General features: G+C 33.1%; 1 protein-coding gene across 3 annotated transcripts in view; it reads right to left on the bottom strand.

The window, feature by feature from the left end:
* The window catches only part of Mbd5 (methyl-CpG binding domain protein 5), a 367,270-nt gene that overhangs the window by 318,158 nt on the left and 33,985 nt on the right, over window positions 1-15,127 (bottom strand). Inside the window, exon 2 of one of the 3 annotated variants that reach the window (XM_031370165.1) lies at window positions 809-995. The exons of the other annotated variants lie outside the window; for them this stretch is intronic. The gene's annotated coding sequence lies outside the window, so the exon portion shown is untranslated. The remainder of the gene's footprint in view (window positions 1-808; window positions 996-15,127) is intronic. 3 annotated transcript variants of the gene reach the window in all.

Below are 15,127 nucleotides of genomic sequence, written 5' to 3'. Positions count from 1 at the left end.
AAGATAACCCCATGGAGCTAGGTCTCTCCCTCCACTATATATATCTCTCTCTCTATTTATATAGATAGGTAGATAGATAGATAGATAGATAGATAGATAGATAGATAGATAGGTAGGTAGATAGATAGATAGATATAGATAGATATCTCAACACAGAAAACAAAAGCCAGTAGCATTTAATAACAACAAAACACCTATAACTAAATGGTCTCACCTGGAAAAGGAGTAACTGTTATTTTTCTTGAAAATTTAGAGCTCTAAAACTTTAAATAGGCCCAATTTACTCACACATTAGAGCCTGTTATGGAAAGTAGTGATTGTGTAGCCAGGTCAAGCCTATATTCAGTTTTCGTACAACTAATATACATGCCTTTATGCTAGAAAAATTATTCAACTTACCTCTTAAATAAATATTTGGTTGGCATGTACATTATGTCCTTAGGGGGAAAACATTTCTAAGATAAAATAATGTCCAATAAATAGGAATATTATTTTTATTTATCTTCTATCACACATACAAAAACAAGATTGCTGAGTTTGACCACAAAGAATACAGTGCACATACAGTTCAGCCTACTGTACATTAAAAATCCCTGATGCTGAGAAAATAGAAATATTTTTTTGTATTAAATATTGTACTTCAAATAATGACATTGCTAAAATGCCAAGAAATGGGAAACTAGCTACAAATGACTGATTTTCAGTAGAGTTTCCAGGACAATGTTTACATAATTCCTTTACAAAAAGATTTTTGTTACTTTAATTTCTCTATACATGAGACCTATAGCAAATTATAGCAGATACTTACTATACTGATGATATGGAGATTGTAGGATGTTATGATATGATCTGCTCATATAAACATTATCTTCACTGTCCAAGAATGATTAAATGAAGGAGCATAGATGTGTGTTTCTCCAGTAAGAGAAAAGCTTCCTCACTTATGTAGCTGCACTTGCTTCTGACTCTGTTTGTGCTGCTGCTTCTCTTTCTTTCTGAAAGTCATGGAACAGAACTCTTTATTTTGTCAGCATGAGGCATATGCTGTAGCAATACAGTCCATTGTCAGGTGATGATAATTTGAAAATTTCAAGGAAGGTTTTAAGTTTTTATCACACAAGCAGTTAATTTATCTTAAAACTGACCACAATTTTAATAATTATTTAATTTGTAATGTTATGCTTTCCAATTTTTCAACTATAAAGAGAGTTCTAAAGCATGAAATATAAAATATGTTCATTTAAAAATGCTTTAAAAATGCATTTCAAAGACAGTATAGTCTGAAGGAATGCAGTTAGTGAAACAGGTAATATTGAATGATCAAACAGGAAGGAAAAACAATCCTTTAACAGTCCGGAATTCTCAACAAGAAAACTCACAATCAGTGAACCAAAAACAATACCATCCAAATCTCCAACTCAGGGTCTACTAGTAAATGACCATGAAACAGTGGGTAACTCAAAAAGAATAAGATAAGCTAAATTCATGTTTCATTGTTTATCAAAAGGAATTAGGGAAAACTTCCCTGGATAGTCACAATACATGCCTCAAGAAACAAAGAGTTCCTGCCAATCATTTCTATATTTACATGCATGTATACATAAATTCACATGTTCGAACATACACTCATACGAGGAAGAACTGCTGTATATAAATATCAATGTATCTGTATAAGTAAGACAGCTGGAATATGTCAGAAAGGAGAATATAAGTTTACTTGTCTCTAATAATTTTAAATTCAATAAAATTACCAGTATTTTAGCATGTCTTTTTAAGTATCTACTTATGGTAGATATTTTATGGTACTGTTATAACTTTTACATTTCAATTAATATTGCCTATTGACAAATTAGTGCTAAGCTCCCATCTAATATTTATTTTTACATTTTCCTTTTCATACCTATCAAGTTGTTTGACTTTTCTCTAAGACATAAAGTGTCCTTGGTATTATTAAAGGGAAGAAAACGTATACTAAAGGAATACACAAAATATTTCCTAGCAAGTCAGGTGACATGCATGGCTCATATCTATAATCTTATAGAAAGTAGGAAGTAGAAGCAGGAGTATCAGGCATTCAAGGCAATCTTCAGCTACATGGTTCGTTTTGGGCTAACCTGGGAAACATGATACCCTGTCTCAAAAATCAAATGCCTTTAGCTGATAACCAAGCAGGTAAAGATGCTTTCCACCAACTCTGAGAGTTTGAGTTCTATCCCTGGGATCCAAACAGTTATCCCCTGACCTACATATACATGCAAGTGGCACATGCACAAACAATATAATTTTTTAAATGCAATTAAGCAAAAACTTAATTATAACAAAACAAAATGATTTTTCAACATTATTTTATGCAGAATAGTGATATGTGTACTAGAGTTACAGACCTTTGGCTTTGTATATTATCCTACCAATCTCTACCTTGAGAAACCATGGGAAAGCCATGGTAAAAACGGCCGCTAGCCTGAAGATCTCTTCACAATTTAAGTTTTACTAATTGTACTGCTATTTTTGAAAAAAGCAGTTAGGTCTAGTTTTCTAAGACTCAATAAGCAGTATGCATACTATTTACCACTTTGGTATTTGTATATGTGTATCTATATATTATTTATATTGTTTATTTTTAATATGCATCAATGAGTTAATCTTACCCTTCAAAGTATATTTCTATACTAAGGTTCCTATTATCTAACTGTGAGGAATAATTGATACAACATTAACGAAATAAGGTAAAATTTATGTAAGTAGTAAATCTAGAATCAAACACTAGATAAACAAACGGTCATTTACTGCAAGCTATGAAGCAACATTCCTGTTATTAAGCAAAACAGAAAAACTACAATGCTAATCTGATAGAGGCAATTCCTCAACTGCAGGTAGATATTCTAAGATGACTCTAGATTGTATCAGGTTGATGAAAACTAATTAGCCCCAAATTCTCTTAGTAAAGTTAGATTAATTAGCCTTCCAAATAACTAAAAATCAACAATAGTAAATATTAAATATGCACGATGTTAATTAGTTACCATTACCATTACCTACTTGCTCAGGAGGGGAAATGTCTATAATATTAACAAAAATGAAATCAACTACAGATCAGCTTGGGTTTTTGATGATATCCAGCTCTTTCTACCAGAATCTGCCACTTGCTGCACACAGGGCATTTCCTTTTAAACAATCTTATACAGAAAGAGCCCTTAAACCCAATGATGTTAGAGCTATGACCACAGACAGTGACTGTGAAATAATGTACCCTGAGTGTTGAGTTTGTTCCTTATCTTCTCTCAATAAACTCCAGGGAACAAACAGTCAGTACTCCTGCAATGCCTGTGAGGTCCTGACTTTGTAGGCTCAACTAGATTCACATATTAACAGGACAACTGTCATTCATCCTGATCACCACTCTCCCTGGAATGTCAGAAGACAAGAACCAGGGAGTGTCTATCTTTCAGCTCTCTGTGGCCACAGAGGGGCCACACAATCATCAGATTTGGATGGCTTCCTGGATCTTGGCTGAGGTATAAGATATGCATGCTTTGTGTTCAGTAGGTGAGGGGACTTTACTAAGCTGAGGCTTTATTTCTATCAATAGCCAATGTCTCTTGTAACAAATTCATAGGCATGTTTTCTAGAATCCTTTTAAGGAACATCAATTTCTACGAGTCAACATCCATAAAAAATCCAAACGAATTCCTTCCAGGTGTTTATAGATACATAATCTATCAAATGAAGGCCACCAGTGAACATTAATATTACAATCAGCAATTTGCTTAGTAACACAGACACCATACTAACATCAGATGAGAGAGTGGATAGGTTAAATGTTTACACCAAGAGGAAAACATTAAACCAGCTCTAAATATGACAACATACACTCTTAAGACAACTAGTGAAATATGGAAATACAAATACATGGTTACATGAGACTCGCATAAGTAATATTAGTAGGATGGAGATAAAGGAAAATTAGACGCAGAGGGTACTGAAAGATAAGGAAAATAATGAAATTTCTTGTACCACTCAACAGCATTCGTGCTTCTCCCCTGCCATTCTTCCTTGAGATGTAATCTCACCATGTAGTTCAGCCCTTCCTAAAACTTGCTATAGGATTCCCAAGCTGGCTTCCTAGTCTACAATTCTTTTAAATTAGTTTCCCAAGTGCTGGGATTAGAAGATTGCCACCAATCCTTACATAAAATTCAATTAAATTATAAGCAAATTTAATAAAAATTTAAATTCACTCTTCATTTTTAGGTAAGCAGATATAAATATTAGAGTATACATATAGAAGAAAGATGTATTTTCTTACAATGATAGCAAACCTTTATTTTCTACACTGGGATTATCTCTATCATTTTGAGTTTGACTTCCCTTTCTTTCCTCCTTTCTTCCTCTTTCTTTCTCCCTTTCTTTTTCTTTCTTTCTTTCTTTCTTTCTTTCTTTCTTTCTTTCTTTCTTTCTTTCTTTCTTTCTTCCTTTTTTCCTTTTGTTATTGAATAATGATTTCAAGCACTCATGGCACTGCTTCTTATTCTTAAAGGAAATGATAGGTTATTGAGCTAGGTTATAGAATGCTCACAAGGGAAAAGAAACTTAGATGCATCCCACAAACTCAATAGGTTTATCTTAAACCATTAGCCAACATTTATAATTCACCTAAAACTGAGGATCCAGTATCCAGTGGATCCACCCTCTTCCTATCTTAGCAATGCTGGTAAATACCAGGCTACTGATGATGGGACAGCCTCATGAAGCTCAAATGAAGTCTATTAAGCTCTTCTTTGTGCGTGCTACAGAAGACAAGTGTGTTTATTCACCCTTTACATATTACAACTGCAAACAGGGGCTAACTTTGAAAAGACTAAGGTGAAACATAGATATTAAACTTTTAATCTTCACTACAAAAAATAGTGATAGCTAAGCTTGTTACCTCTAAATACTGGATGTCACCTGTCATCTCTACAAGACTACTAAGACATAAGATTCTCACCTGTCTATTAGGTTGTTAAGCCTGAGAAAAACAAAATAAATAAAAACTATGATTAAAGATATCAGGAATTGCATGTGATATGATTTCAGCTCTCAGCTACTTACCACAAATAAATTTAATATAAAGCAGTTAGATATACATAAGAAATAGCTGCCAATATTGTAAGCATATTTCAAACATCAGTTATTAAAGAAATAAAGAAGGATAAGACAGAATGAAAGAAAGCAAAGTAAGGGACACAGAGAAAAAGGGCAAACACTTCAATCTTAAGCCTTCACCTAGCTTTAGTATGAATCTCAGAATATCATTTACATAACTAGATATATTATAAAGAGAGTTAGACATTAGTCAATCATAGTAAATGACTTACCCTTTCTTTGACTAGACAAGTCTTATAACTCAGGATTAGAAATATGGTTCAGCAGCCAAGGGCACTTGCTGCTCTCATAGAATAAATGGGCTCAGTTACCAGAACCCACAGGGTGGCCCTCAACCAGCCAGTTCCAGGGTTTCCAAACCCATCTTTTGATTTCTATAGGCTCTGCACACATACAAATATTCATGCAGGTAATATACCCATACACATAAACAAAAGTAAATGTATTTCAAAATATACTAATTTTGAAAGAAAGCAATAAGCTTCTTTGAAAACATGGACCGTGTACCTATTTTAATTTTTACAAATTACAAATCTACAGATTACTGCCTAATTTTATCATTTTAAAACTTTAGTGCGGGATCTAGAGAGACAGCTTAGTGGTTAATTGCAATGACTGTTTTCAAGAGGAACTAGGTTAGAGTCTCAGTACCCACATGGTATCTCAAAACTGTTTGTAATTCCAGTTACAGAATAGCCAATTTTCTAGACTCTCTCAGCATCAGTATGCACATGGTGCACAAACATGAAGTCAATATACACTGAAAAAAAAAATAAAAAAAAAACTTTGCTCTTACCAAAAAGAAAAGGCCATTTCCAAGATAAAATGATTATACATATTATGTTATATTAAATTATATCATATTAAATTACATATGCACAAATACATTATTATAGTTATCTAATTTAAAGTTTTGGAGTGTAATAAAGAGAATCAGGTGAGCAACCTACACCAATTGTGATTTTAATCTAATTTATCAACAAAATATGAAAATATTTCAATGAATATTACCAAATGGTAGTATATAATTATACAAATCTTGGTACATATAGAAGAAATACACTCAATAGACATAAAGAATAAAGTAATGAATCAATATTTCATTAAAATTAAAGAAAATGTAAATGTCAAAGATACCTGGGAAATAGCTAAAATACTGAGAACACGGAACAATATTAATAAAAATTAATCAAAGCATTTTGATTGTACAGTATACATATTCTAACATGCTAGAAAGACATTGTTACATACTTTAATATATTAGTATATATAATATATATATGTCATGCTTTTATTCATGACTTGCATGTTCAAGAATTTTCATAACTAATGCATAATGCAAAAAACCACAGTTGCGTTAAGTAAATGTAAATATCAGGAACAACCTAAGACCTAACAATATAGGAATATAGGCCAATTACATTATGGTGTGCATATGTAATAGAACTATGTATCTGAAATTTCTAAAAACTAACTATATTTAGGATTTCATATATTCCCCTACCCTATTCCTAAGAGAACCAGATACATAGTATGTTCTCAGAAATGAAGAGGACAGAGGACATGTAGCCAAAGGCTTTGACAGCATATTCTCTAAATTCATGTACCTTCTAGATATAATATAAACTATGAGCTGGAAATGGACACCCAGAGAAATAGAAACAGAAAGACAGAGTGACTACACTACAGATCATCAAGTAGATGTCTAGCTTTTTATAATGAAATATTGTAATTATATAACAGGGACACCTGCATCTTTGACAGAAGAAACAGTTATAATAAAGAGAAGTACTTTTTTATCCTATAGGCCTGACATCACAAATAAAAAGTCTCTTGGGTAGTAAATAATCATAAAAAATAAAAATTAGAAATTATTTGTGCTTTGTTTGTAAGCAGCTTAATAAAATTTAATCTCAAGAATATATAAAATCTTGGCTTTGGGATTAAAAAACCTTTTTGCAATGAAGAAGAACATGTGCAATCACAATGAATACAAGAGGATAAGCAGTATCTACATTTGAATTAGTTTTTGTCTCATTTATGTACAAGTTTCTTGTGTTAGTAGTGACACTTCACAGGCAAGGCACTTAGAAACAGAAAATCCATCGTTTTAGTTCATGAAGAACAGGTAAAACCATGCAAAGATCCAGATAAAGAAGATGATTGAGGAAATGCTGATAAAATATATTTACTGACAAAATTAATATAACTTATGAGTCAAAAGAAAATTAAGAAGTAATGTTCATTTCTGAACTAGATGAGGAAGCTTGAGGCAATATTATTATAAATTCTAGGCTAGGCAGAGCTACAAAGTAAGTTCTAGTCAGGCCTGGGATACATGGGAGACTGTCTCACAAAACATACAAAATCAGCTTTCTGTTTAACCCAGAAATGAAATCATCAACATGGCTCTCATTAAAAAATGCTATAAAAATTAAAATAAGTACTTGTTCCTTAAAAACTTCAATATAATCCGGAATATTTGAGAATAACTCATATCTTAAGTCCAAAAACAATCATTTTCAAATAAATAAATTGTTAATGCAAAATAATAAACTTTTCATCACTAGTAAGAAAACTGAAAAATTATAAAGTATCATAGAGAATGACATATAAATCAAATAATTAGAACTATTTTAAAGTATTCATGTTCCACTGGACATTTAAAAAGTATAGCTCCATATATTTATGGCCTCTAAACACCTCAAAGTATCTCAGTAGTCATCGAGAATCATGGTTTCCCTGTTCATATGCTAAAGAAATCCTTAAAAGAGCTAAAGTGGGGAAACCATGAAATTGGCCTGGCCTAGCTGCTCTTGAAAGGCGTGTGTTTTTCAGGTTAGAGTCCATGGCTCCTCAAGCACAATACGACTTCCAGGTACTCCCTCAGGCCATCAAGCTTTCAGGCCACTTTTTCTGTATATCACCCCAAAAGTAAAAAAATATGGGAGCTTGACAGGACAATTGATCTTAAGTATTAATTATGTGTACCCTGAATGGCTTCTAACTGTCATTGTATCCTAGAACTATAACTGATTGATCCTAGCAGTTGCCACTATATTTTGTTTCTAGTAAAAATATAGTCTGATTGCTCGCAATACAAATGTCACAGCTTAAGTTTTGCTTTGGGCCCTCCAATTGGTCTGGTTTAATTCCTTTTGACTGTATCAGGATACCATGAACTGGTAAGTAAGCATGGTGCTTACAAACTAATACATATTTCTTTAGTGTTTCATAATGGAATAGTATGGATGTCTTTAAGTATGGATGACAAAAATAGCATTTTAATTATTTAAATTTCTAATAGCTAAACACATTAATGAAAACTTGCCTTGTTGCATACAAACTGAATACTAAAGGTGATAGCAACAGGGAAGAAAACTTGTTTACTGGGCACCTCACTTTTTAAATTTATGTATTTATTTTGTGCATCAAAATCAACTCCCATATGTATGGGATATTTTCATATTTTAAAAAGCTACCAACAACTATATTATTTATAAATGATGCTAGAACAGTGTGGACAAATGTATACAAAGAACTTTTATAAACAAATATGAGCATGGTAAATGAATTCTAAGAAACTATTGTCAAGGTTCGTTATCCAAGAACCCTTCTTTTTGATGCTTCTCTAACATCCACAGAATCAAAAGACACAAGACACTGAGAATTATAAATAACTGTATAGTGTATAAATAACTGTATGTGTGCATATTTATTTAGCTATCCAGCCATTATCCATTCTATCTTCTATCCATCATCCAGCCAGCCAGCTAGCCAGCCACTGCATTTTAGGGAGCTCTTCTATTGTGTTATAAGGACTTACATTACAGGCTGATATAGTCAAAACAATTTCTTACTAAGCTTCCATACTATCATTAACTTCTAGAATGCTTCACCTACATAAGTCTCTTGTATGGGAAGTGTTTAGACTGACAACTCAAGCATACTCTTTGCTTGGACAGTCTTTGACTGTTTTAAAGTCAGATACAAATACTGAAATCCATATGAAGACAACTTGAAGCATCATGTGTGTCCTATCCAATACTTAGGGTAAGGAGATAAAGCTAGATTTTATTATGACAGTGTGTTCAATTATGTTTAGTGAAGTAATACAACTAGAGAGTCACACTGGATAACATTAAGTAATAACCATAGGAGTTCCCCCAAAACCTCTTAAAATGAAATTTCAATTTAAATTAACAAGCAATTCGGAAATAACAATATTTGAACATTTCGAGTTACCCATGATCTAAGTGTGTTTGTTTCCCACTTATCTTTTTTACCCTCTTACTTATTTTTTTTTTCATTTCCTTCCTTTACCATCCTATTTCCACATTTGGGTAGAGGTGCCGATTTGCTGAGTCAGCCTCCTGAAAGCATGAGCCATCATTTCTGTCCTAAACTTGTTCCTAAACAAAACTGTAACATAAACACAAGGAATACTGAGGAGAAGTTGGTTTGAATTGTTTCCTTTCAATTTTAAGTATTTTAAATGATTAATAGTTTAACATTTAATTTTGGTTTTCTTCCTTGAAACAAACCAACCAACCAAGCAACCAACCAAAAACAAAAACTCAAATCTATAGAGTTTAAGTGCTATCCAATATATACTGAGTTTAAATTGTACTACAAAGTACAATTATACTCTAAGAAGACAGTGGAAGAAAACATTTAGGGATACAATGTTAACCAAAACCAAGGTAAAAAGAAGGTTGAGAGCTAAAACTGCAACTTCCCCTCTTAAAACAGCACACTCACCTAAATATTCTGGGTGGGGTTTCAAGCATTTAAAATACTGTGTAAAAAACATAATTATTCATAAAAATGTCTTATGAATGAATTGTGAATACCATTGGAGGGTTTAATCTCTGCTCATTAAAATCAAAGCCTCAAACATGAATTTGTGCTTACCCCAGTGCCGAAAATGGATAGAGCCCAACAAGTTATAGTACGACCATGAAACAATAACAAGATAACATGCTTTTTAAACTCTACCTTGATTTAATATTACAAATTTTAAATTAATGAGCAAATTACAAGCTCTAAATCATCTACACAAACATCCATCCATATGCACACAAATAATAAATGTACATTGAATTTAATGGTGGGAAATCAACTCTGGACACAGTAAGCTGATAGTCTAAATTCAGGATCTTTCTAATAAGTTGTCAAGGTTTTCATATGACCCAAAGATCTGACATCAAATGACTTTACATATATATTACAACCAATAGCAAATAAACATATCCTCACAGAGGTGAAACGGAGGTGAAACAAAAGAAAAGTAGTCCAAAGAATTCAGGAATCAGTGAATAAATGACTGTAGATATTAAAAAATATTTACACATAACAATTTTAAAACTGGTACATATGAAAGAATTATAAGTAAGGCAATATTTACAGGATATCTAATGGCCCTAAATGTTTATACTTTCAGAGCTGAAAGGCTTAAGTCAATCTAAATAAATAAAAAAGTTTCTAAAGAGAAAAGTTTAAATGGTTAACAGGATCTAAAATGAAAAGCAGGAAAATTTAATGTAGAAAAACACAGAATACAGGATTAAAAGAGAATAGTAGACTTAATATGTAAAAAGATTCCTACTAAAATCCAAAATGCAAAGAGTAATATGCAGAAATAGATCAAGGAATATTTGGAAAAACATTCTGGTAAGAGATGTAAAAACAGGAATTTCTCTTTAAGTCATAACATGTACAGTAAAGAGAGAATATACTGAGACACTAACACTCCTCTAAAGACTCAAATGCTGAGAGTGAAATGCTTTTGTCATGTGCTGATCCCGATTGCCAGTGCATGCTGCTATTTTGAGAGGTGGTGAAAACCCAGGAAGAAGTAGGCCTGTGGAGACCTGCTACCTAAAGTCTGTTTCAGCCCACTCAAAGGAAAGCTGTTTTTCTGCACCATGCATTGCCCACCATGACGCTCACCTTAAGCTTGGCTATAGACACAATAGAAAACGTTATTATGGATGAAAGCCCCCAAAACCATGAACCAGAATAATTCTGTCTTCCTTTAACTTATTCGATGAACTTCATTACAGAGACAATCAAACAAAATGGTTAAATAAACATTAAAAATCCAGACCCAATGCAGCCATCTCAGATGGATGAATATTACTAGATGGTCAAGACAACATTTTTAATACAGTTCAAAATAATGGATTACAATGAGGGATAAGCATCCCTACTCATTTTTTAAAAAGAAGATTTAAAAACAGTTTCTTTAATAAAGAGCCATAATACTCAAGCTAAAAATTTAAAAACTTAATCCAATACAAAAAAGATATGGCTGGTCTTCATTACCTTTGATTTCATTTGTAAAGTTGTGTAAATATTATGCACTGTCTAACAGTCAAAATAAAATAATAATCACTACAAATGCATCAAATATAACACCATTTGTTCACAGTGTAAACTAGAAGGAGAACTCTGAGACTGAATTGCAAATCAAACTTTAAGTTAATACCGAAAACACTGTTTGTAAGGGCACAAAGGCATGACAGGACATGCCTGCAAACCCAGAACTTAGGAGCTGAGGCGATAGGCTCTCCAATTCCATGAATAGTAAAACCTTGTCTTTAAAAAACACTGGCAAGATTAAGAGAATGACCATTTCAGAACTGGTCATTTCTGATAGGCATAAAAACCAAAAGGAATTAAACATGTAAGGTTTAGAAAATGACAAAAATAAAACATTGCTTTTGGTAAAAATTATCAATTATAAAAATATTTAAAAGAATTTACACATAAATTGTTAAAGCTAAAGAGTGTGTATTAATCTTTCTTACCTTTCTTTAATACAGATAAAAATGTTTCCATTCCTACATAAAACAAATTAAAATATTGTTTAAATTACTAAGACTAATGAAAGTACAGTGAAAAGTTCAAAACTCTGAGACATTCAAGGTGAAATAGTTTGTTATCTAGAAAGTAAAGACCGAGATCAGCTTCCCTCAGTATAAAGCTCACCACGAGAATTGTGAGGCATCTTTGGAAAACTCTATGGCAAGCCTTTCCTTATACTAGCAGCTATCAAGAGTCTCAGCTACTGTAGCTTAGGCAAGGCAAAGAGACAAGGGGAAGAGGGCAGTGAGGCCAGAAGCTGATCTGCATCTTTGTGAAAATACATTCAGACCAACTGGGCATGTGAAATCAAAACTGCAAGAGAACCTGTTCAATAAACAATGCTGAGATAACCAAACCATCCTGTTAAAATCTCACATAAAAATAAAATCTATATTTTGATGGCAACAAAGACGTAGACATAAAAGACAATATTTAAAGAAACACACACACACACACACACACACACACACACATACTCTTTTGTACAAAATAGGAAAAGTTCCTAAACATGATAAAAGCCATTAAAATTTCTAGTAAATTAAAATTTAATATTTTCATTTATCAAAGTAATACCCACTGCAAGCAAGTAAACAAAATACAAGCTCATAAAAAGTGATTATAAGATCAGCATCTCATATAAGTATCCTATAAATTCAAATTATAATTCAAATGTGCTGTTCATACATCTGAGTTCATTTAATCCTCAATCCGGGAATGCAAGCAGAAATGATAGCATGCAATTTTTTATCTAGCAAATAGCAATAATTTAATACAAAGCAGAACAGAGGAACAAAGGCAGCAATCAATTCTTAATAGTGGGATAGAACCTTGATTTAGCAATTGTAGAAAACAAAGCAACTTTATTTCACAAAGGTGAACATATATGTATAAGACTGAGATCCTCCAATTCTATGCCAGTATATCTAGTCATTCTCAAACTACTGAGTGCAAATTAACTAGTTAAATATTATATGTCAATCTTTACAAATCAATATGTATGTGTAACCAAAGTTAATTATCAAACTCTAATATCACTAAATTGTTAACATGGCTTAATATAAAAAACAATCACGTACTTGAATGTAGCCATAATATCAAGCTGCCATTTAAGTTTTTACCCAGAGTCAATTTATGTTTTATTTTGTGGTAGACCAGCAGCAGATTTTAAATCAACACTGATCCTTGAAATCCTTTTTAAAAGGCATTGTGCTATAACAAGGCATTCCAAAAGATCTACCTGGGATAATAGAAAATTTCTATTTCTGTGTTGTTCAGAACATCTACCACCACATGTGGCTATACAAATAAACCAAAAAATTTTTAAAAATTACTTTAAGTTCTAAATATAAGCTACCTTATATGCATAGTGGCTACTACAGTGGGCAGCACAGCTTTACGGAAATTCTTTCAAGATATACACCATGAGAGATCTTCACATATAGTGAGAAAGGCTAACTGAACAACAAACACTTGAAATGACTCGAATGTCCATTATAGGTAAACAAATTTTAACTAAGAGAAGAATATTTTTTTTATAAACACATAAAACTAGTTAAACATATAACTATAAACACACATACACATATATATATATACATACATGAAAACTATGACACTACTTGATGAAATCAGAAACTTCATATAGTAAGGTAATGAACATCATTTTAGTCAAGGCTAGAATATCTCTATGAAGGTGGTATGGTAAGACGGCTCACCTAATGACATCTTTATGTAAATATACACTATGATGTTTATACAGCAAAACAGTCTGATGCCACCTTTGTCAGAATGTACCAGCATCACTAAGTTATACAAGACTGCCTTCACCCTTTAAATAATCATAATTACATTATATTAGATTATAATCATAATTAGAGAAAATGAAATACACTGCTATAAATAAACAAACTAAACAATTATTTTTTATAACAGAGGGTTGGAATGATGGCTCAGAAGGTAAAGTGAACTACAACCATGCCTGCTAATCTGAGTTCAATAACAAAAGTCCACATGGTTGAAGCAGAGAATCAATTCCTACAATTGTCCTCTAACTTCTAACAAGGTTCTACGATGTGTTTGTGTGCGTGTGCACTCACACATACACTCTCTCACACACACACACACACACAATCAATCAATCAATCAATCAATAAAAAATAAATAAATAAGTTTGAAGTGGGAAAGCAGAGAATGGTTAATCACAAGTCACTTAGTAGGATTCTCTAGAAAAAGGCAAGCAAGTGATAAGAGTAACACAGGTAAGCTGGGGATGTGGCTAATGGTAGAGTGTTTTCCTTGCTGGTACAAAGCTCTAGCTTTAGTCCGCAAAGATGAAAGAAGTTAGGGTGGGATGGAGAGAGGGAGGAAGGGAAGGAGAGAGAGAAAGAATATTTGTGGTCTCCATATTAAGTAATTTTGTAGATTCATATTAATTTCATTATTAAGCTTCAAAAATTAATCATGCCATATATTTTACTCTGTATATTAAACATTATATAATAAAGTGTTTGAAATTCACATGCTAAACTTTGCATAGTAATGACTCTAACAGTCAAGAAGATACAGCAATTATAAGCCTATATGAACAAAACAACATGAAACAGAAAAATGAAGCATGAAAAAGAACAGGGCTCAAGCCAGTCCCACAACACCAAGAGGAAGCTCCACTCCCAGGCGCTCTGACACACCCAGGCTCAGAGGTAAGCAGGACCCAACATCTGTCCCAACACTGGGAGTAATTGGGTCCAGCGGGACCAGGCACACAGGAACTCCATCAGCCCAGTGACTCCAGTTCCTTCCGGTCTGTCGGGGTTAGTGTTCTGAGCAGACCTTGGGCACAAGCTCTGCAGCCAGTCCCACAACTCACAGAGAAAGCCACACTCACACTCCCAGGCGATTACAAGCCCAGGATACCAGGATCCCAGAATCACAGGATTACAGAGTCAGCTTGATTATGAGGAGTTCTGAAACAATCAGGATCACAGGAAGGACAGGCTCCAGTCAGATTTAGCAAGGGCAGGTAGCACTAGAGTTAACCAGACACCGGGGGGCAAGCATAAGAAAATAAACAACACAAACCAAGGTCCCTTGCCATCATCAGAACCCAATTCTC

The sequence above is a fragment of the Mastomys coucha genome, unplaced genomic scaffold (genome assembly GCF_008632895.1).
Source record: "Mastomys coucha isolate ucsf_1 unplaced genomic scaffold, UCSF_Mcou_1 pScaffold15, whole genome shotgun sequence".
In the NCBI taxonomy this organism is placed as follows: Eukaryota; Metazoa; Chordata; class Mammalia; order Rodentia; family Muridae; genus Mastomys; species Mastomys coucha.
The sequence above is the reverse complement of the archived record's forward strand: the minus strand, read 5'-3'. Positions and strand labels throughout refer to the sequence as shown.